Source organism: Phyllostomus discolor, chromosome 2 (genome assembly GCF_004126475.2).
Source record: "Phyllostomus discolor isolate MPI-MPIP mPhyDis1 chromosome 2, mPhyDis1.pri.v3, whole genome shotgun sequence".
NCBI classification, from domain to species: Eukaryota; Metazoa; Chordata; class Mammalia; order Chiroptera; family Phyllostomidae; genus Phyllostomus; species Phyllostomus discolor.
In genome coordinates, this window is record NC_040904.2 from 41,310,176 (window position 1) to 41,317,107 (window position 6,932).

The window sequence follows — 6,932 nt, forward strand, 5'->3', positions numbered from 1 at the left end:
CCTGCCCACTAATTTTTGGCTGTCCTTTCCAACAGTAAATTCAAAATCAAATACGAGGAAAAAAAAACTATATACACTGAAGTCCTGCTGTGTCAGGAATTTTCATTTATAGCAAAAGTTTTTAAACTTCACAACCATCCAGCATGGAAAGTCTTATTATCCCCATTGTCTAGAAAAGGAACTTCAGGTTCTGGGAAGGTAAGAAATCAGTCAGTAATACTCAGTTATTAATTTGCAGAAGCAAGGATCTCCTCCAATGACTCCTCTTTTGAAGTAGTTTTAAATTTTGTTTTTCAAAATAAAAACATCTTTTTTTTTGATGACAGGTGATCATTGTCAAAATTCAAATCAGAAAAAGAAAGTTAAAGGATCACCTCTCTGCCAACTAACATACACACGCATACACATACACACACTCACGCCTCAAACACAACCATACAGCAATTCTGACAGCTTGCTCCTTCCCTGTAGGAAAGCCTCCATAAGTGTTAAATTATTTTTTATGGAAATTAAGTCAAATCTGCTTACTAAGGCTATGCAGAACAAACAAAATTTTTCTTCTACATTTAAACTTTCTCATTTTTTTTTTGAAAAGCAATTCTCATGCCTCACATTAGAATATTTTTCTAGACTTCCGGCAAGATGGAGGAATAGGTGGATGCACCATGCCTCCTCGTACAACCAAGATTAGAAAACCAATAATTTACAACAATAATTTACTATCAGAATAACACCCAGATCCGGCAGAGGATTTATCTGAATGGAAGTCGGGCAGCCAAGAAGTTGAAGTAGACGCATTCATCCGGACTGGTAGGAGAAGACAAGCCGGGCGGGCGCGGGTCTGGCGGCGCGCGGAGGTCGGGGGAAGGTTTGGCGAGAAATCGGCGCAAAAGCCATCCGGCGCGCAAGAAGGCAGCGGTGATCCCTGAGTACGCAAGCTGCGGCTGGCAGACCCAGAGGGGTAGCGATTGGGGACCAGGGCAGAACTCGTGGCCCAGAAGCCCAGACAAGGGTCTGAGTCCAGGGGAACGGAACTACCGCCATTGTTTGCTCCCGCCCCGCTCCCTCTCCCGCCCCGCCCCCACATATAACGTCACAATCTAGCGACTGGGGTGCCCAGCCCCCGTGAGCACCTAAGGCTCCGCCCCCCACCGTAACAAGAGCAACCAGACCGGAAAAAAAAAAAAAGGAGAGACGGGGAAAAAAAAAAATATGTTTTCAACAGAGCAGATCAGTCCCCCAGGACTCATCCTTTTGAGCGACCAAGAATTAGCCAATCTATCAGATGCGCAGTTCAAAACACTGGTGATCAGAAAGCTCACGGAACTGGTGGATTTTGGACGAAATCTAGATGAAAGAATGCAGATTACCATAAAACAGATGCAGGAAGACACGCGGAGGAGAGCCAATAGTGAAAGGAAGGAATCTGAGTCTCAAAACACTACAGTGGACCAGAAGGAAGATAGAATCAACCAAGCAGGAAAGCATGATGAAATAAGAATTCAAAAAATTGAGGAAAAGATTAAGAGCATCCAAGACACCTTTAAACGTTCCAATATCCGAATTATAGGGGTACCAGAATCGGAAGGGGAAAAGCAACAGATTGAGCACGTATTTGAACAAATAATAAAGGAGAACTTCCCCAATCTGGCAAGGGAACAGTCTTCCAAGAAATCCAAGAAGCTCAGAGAGCCCCAAAGAAGTTGGACCCAAGAAGGAACACACCAAGACACATCATAATTACATTAGCTAAGGTAAAAACGAAGGAGAGAATCCTAGAAGCAGCAAGAGGTAAGGGGACAGTCACCTACAAAGGAGTTCCCATCAGACTGTCAGCTGATTTCTCCAAAGAGACCTTACAGGCAAGAAGGGGCTGGAAAGAAATATTCCAAGTCATGAAAGACAAGGACCTACATCCCAGATTGCTCTATCCAGCAAAGCTCTCATTTAGAATGGAAGGGCAGATAAAGTGCTTCTCAGATAAGGTCAAGTTAAAGGAGTTCATCATCACCAAGCCCTTATTTTATGAAATGCTAAAGGGACTTATCTAAGAAAAGAAGATAAAGAAAAGACATGTATAGTAAAAGGACAGCAAACTCACAAATATTAACAATCACACCTAAAGCAAAACCAAAAGAAACTAAGTAAACAATTAGAACAGGAACAGAACCACAGAAATGGAGGGCACATGGAGGGTTAGCAGCAGGGGGGTGGGAGGAGGAGAGAGGGGGAAAAGGTATAGAGAATAAGTAGCATAGAATGTAGGTTGAAAATAGATAGGGGGAGGGCAAGAATAGTACGGGAAATGTAGAAACTAAAGAACTCATAAGTATGACACATGGACATGAACTAAAGGGGGAAATGTGGGTGGGAGGGGGGTACAGGGTGGAGGGGAGAGAAGGGGGGAAATGGGACAACTGTAATAGCATAATCAATAAAATATATTAAAAAAATAAAAAATATATTATTCTAGCAAAAAAAAAAAGAATATTTTTCTTTAGGCTTATAGTGCAAATTTCCTTCAACTCACTCACAATGATCAGATCTACAGCTCTATAATGTTCCTAGATAATATCCTAGAATTGAATGTTCCAGATACAGATTGATCAGCTGAAGAATATTAAGCTCTCATAAATTTGGACACTTCATTTTAAAGCACTTTCTTGAGCATATTACCTTTATGACTGAAATCTAAGTTTGCATTTACTTCCTGGGATGTTCATGTCAATTTTTTTGCTCCTAATCCATTTACAGCAACTGAAATGCCAAAGTAATTTTGCCAGATTTTCTCCTTTCCATATTTAAACACTTTATTGTCTCAGTCTATTTATGTATCCTCTACTTTAATTCCTATTTGTACCTATTTGCCTATAATCCAAACCTGTCAAAAATGTTTGAATCAGTTCTGTTATCCAGTATATTAGTTATCCCTTCCACGTTATTTCATTTCCAATTGAATCCATTTACCCACCATGTCTTCAGGTCACTAATAAAAATGTCAAGTAGATTAGAACAAAGGTCACAGTCATGAATTTGTCACTCAAAACACCCCTCCAACTCAATATCAACACATTAACCAACTGCCTTTGTGTACCATGAAAATGCTGCAATAGATAAAAATCACTCAACAATATTTTTAATTATCCCAAATTCATCTATACTTTATACAATGATTGTAGCATAAAATATTATGAAATTTTATATTGGTTGCATTCAAGAAGATACATGAGCCATCATTTTTTTGTTCATAGTTATACATTTTATTGCAAGGTATATTAGAAAAGATATCAACTGGTACATTACAAACCTGTCACTTTATAGATATTTTCATTTTGGATAAAGTTAAGTTTAAGTTAAAAAATAAGTTGATTTAAAGAAAAAATTTAGGTATATAAAAGTAGATTTGCTACGTGAATATGGCAAAAAATGAAGGTGTTAAGAAACCAATTGAAAAATAGGGAACCCTGGCATAAAATTTTACAACTCTCAATATATGAAAACATCATCTGAGCCATGTAAAACCACAATAGAGTCCATCGGAGATCTCAATAAATGCCTTACAGAATACACAGCCACCACTCTCAGTCATTATTTTTCAAGAGATGTAGAAAAAGGGTTTCAAACAATTTTACTTGTCCTAAGCAAACATGAACAGGTTTCTAGGAATCAACATCTGCCTCTAATCCTTTATGAAAGTAAGAAAAGTTACAACAATAAAAATGTACTTTTCAGTTTTTTCCCTAAAGTGCTCACAAGCCATCTGTCTAATATTCTGCTCTACAATTGTGTATAGCCTAAAATTTGTGGGTCTATGATTTCTAGATATACTTTTATATCCACTATGAAAACTGGGACATTGGCTCTCTCTAGTCTTCTGACACTTATGTTACCCAAAATTCCTCCAAGATATTTGGCAGAAGCTCTAAAATCACAGCTAGAATGTTTTTGCTATTCTAGAATGTATGTATTTCATTTGCCTTTAAGGACTTGAATTAATATGAACCATCTGCATGCTCTCATCATTCAGTCAATAAACATTCTGAATATTCACCAAGGGCTGAGAAACATGTTTAAAATTGTTTTCCCTGGGAAACTCAGTTTAGCAGAAAAGAAAGATATATAAATACATATTTATTCGCAGCATGACAAGTGCTACAATAGAAAAATATACACCATGTGGACACAGAGGAAAAACCATCCAACTTTGCATAGCTTTAAAAGGTAGAGATATGTGAGTTAGGCCTTAAAGACCATTCATGAATTCCCCAGGCAAACAGGGGCATTCACACAAAAGTATTATTAAGTGCAATATTCAGAAAATACTGATAATTTTGGTAAAGTGGAGCTCAAATTGCATAAAAGAAATGGACAGAGATGAGATGAAAGACAAATTGTTTTACCTTCAGTGTAAAACAGTACAGTGAAGTGTCTTGAATATTGTGACTGTTTAGTAAGTAACAGCAATTATTAGCTAGCATGACTTAGTGGTCTAGATGTTCCCTCACTCCCTCTCATTGGTTTTACAAACTCCACAATCACATAAAAAACAGTTTTATTCATGGTCCTTAACACTTCCACATGTCCAAGCAGTTATTTCTCATTGATTAGATTAAGCCTGGACTAGAGGTTTACTTTGAGCAGTGTGTGTCTTCATGTCATTTCATTACTTAATTCTAGTTCTAAACCCCATCCCACCCTGCTCTCAAGATAATAATTACATCCTCATCTTAACATGCCAAGTTCACTTTCTTCATTACTTATGCTCTGCATTGATTGGCATGAATATATTTAAGACCACAAGTATTGTTAAGGACCCTTTTCTTTATTTTCTCCAGTGAAAAATGCATCTTTTCCACTATTGATCTGTCAGTATTAGACATGCTATCCTGTGAATAATTTGGATTAAAGTTTTTGATATATATAAATATATGGTCTGACAGGCTTATTATATTTCTCTGACTGGATTATTTCACTTAGCATAATTCTCTCCAGGTCCATCCATCCCTGTCACAGAAAGTAACATTTTCTCTTTTTTTTTATGGCTGTGTAGGATCCCATTGTGCAAATGTACCACAGCTTTTTTATCCACTCATCTATTGACGGGCCCTTTGGCTGCTTCCAAATCTTGGCTATTGTAAATAACACTGCAATGAACATAGAGGTGCACATATTCTTTCAAATTAGTGTTTCAGGTTTCTTTGCATATCCCCAGAAGTGGGATTGCCGGGTCGGCTTTCCACAGTGGCTGCACATAATGCCAATTTTGTAAAATAAAAACAATGTCAATGAGACTTCCAGTCACAGAGCTAACAAGTAATGGAATGATAAATAAAAGTCATTGTCCGTACTGCTACTCCCCCCATCACACAACTTAACTCCTGACCCCAAACTCTTTAAAAATAATCAGAAAAGTAACACACATGCAATAAATAATAAACAATAAAAGAGTATAAATTATATTAAATTATAAACTTATTGGAAAAAATAATGAAAGAATACTTCCGCAATCTGGTGAAGGAAATATATATACAAGTCCAGGAAGCTCAGAGAGTCCCAAACAAGTTGGACACAAAGAGGAACACACCAAGACACACCATAATTAAATTACCCAAGACTGAACATAAGGAGAGAATCTTAAAAGCAGCAAAAGAAAAGGAGACAGTTACCTACAAAGGAGTGCCCAGAAGACTATCAGCTGATTTCTCAAAAGAAACCTCTTACAGGCAAGAGGTACTGTAAAGAAGTATTCAAAGTCATGAAGGGCAAGGAACTATGTCTAAGATTGTTCTATCCAGCAAAGTTCTCATTTAGAATGGAAGAACAGATAAAGTGCTTCCCAGATAAGGTAAAGTTAAAGGAGTTCATCATCACCAAGCCTTTATTATATGAAATGTTAAAGAAATTTATCTAAGAAAAAGATAAAACTTTATGAACAGTAAAATGACAACAAACTCACAACTTCCAACACTTAAAACTAAAAAGACAAAAACAAACTAAGCAAACAACTAGAAGAAAAATAGAATCACAGATGGAGATCACATGGAGGTATATCAGCAGGGAGAGGGAAAGTGAAGAATGGGAGAAAAGTACAAGAAATAAGAAGCATAAATGGTAGGTACAAAATAGACAGGGGGAGGTTAAGAATAGTATAAAAAATGGAAAAGCCAAAGAACTTATATGTAAAACCCATGGACATGAACTAAGGAGGAGAAATGCTGGAGGGAATTGGAATACTGGGCAGAGGGGGATTGAGGAGGAAGGAAAAGAATGGGACAACTGTAATAGCATAATCAATAAAATATACTTTAAAGTAAACTATAAATTATATTTGCTAAGCTGTAAAAATTATGAACAAAATAACATCAATAAAAGTTATGGATAAAATACTGTTGGAAAAAGAGATTTGCACAGTGAAAGAGATTAGAAATGATTTCATGAAGTAGAATTTTTACTGTGATTTTAAGAATGGTTGGCATTACTTGGGCAATAGGTTAAAGGAAAGTTTTCCAGAAAAATTAAGAAATATATTAGGAATATCAATGACACATTCCTAAGAGAGTGAGGACACCAGCCTCACAAGAACAAAAGGCATGTATTGTCATCAATGGTGTTTTCTAAGTAGATGAATGGATAAAAAAGCTGTGGTACATTTACACAATGAAATACTACAAGGCCATAAAAAAGAGAAAATCTTACTTTTTGTGTCAGCATGGATGACTGAAGAGCATCCTAAGTGAAATAAGCCAGTCAGAGAAAGATAAATGTGATTTCACTTATATGTGAAATATAATAAGCAAAATAAACTAACAAACAAAACAGAAATAGACTCATAGACACAGAGAACAGACTGACAGCTGTCAGAGGGAAGGAGGGTTGGAGGGGCTGGGTTAAAAGGTGACGTGGGTCACACATTGGCGTGAGCATGGCACAGG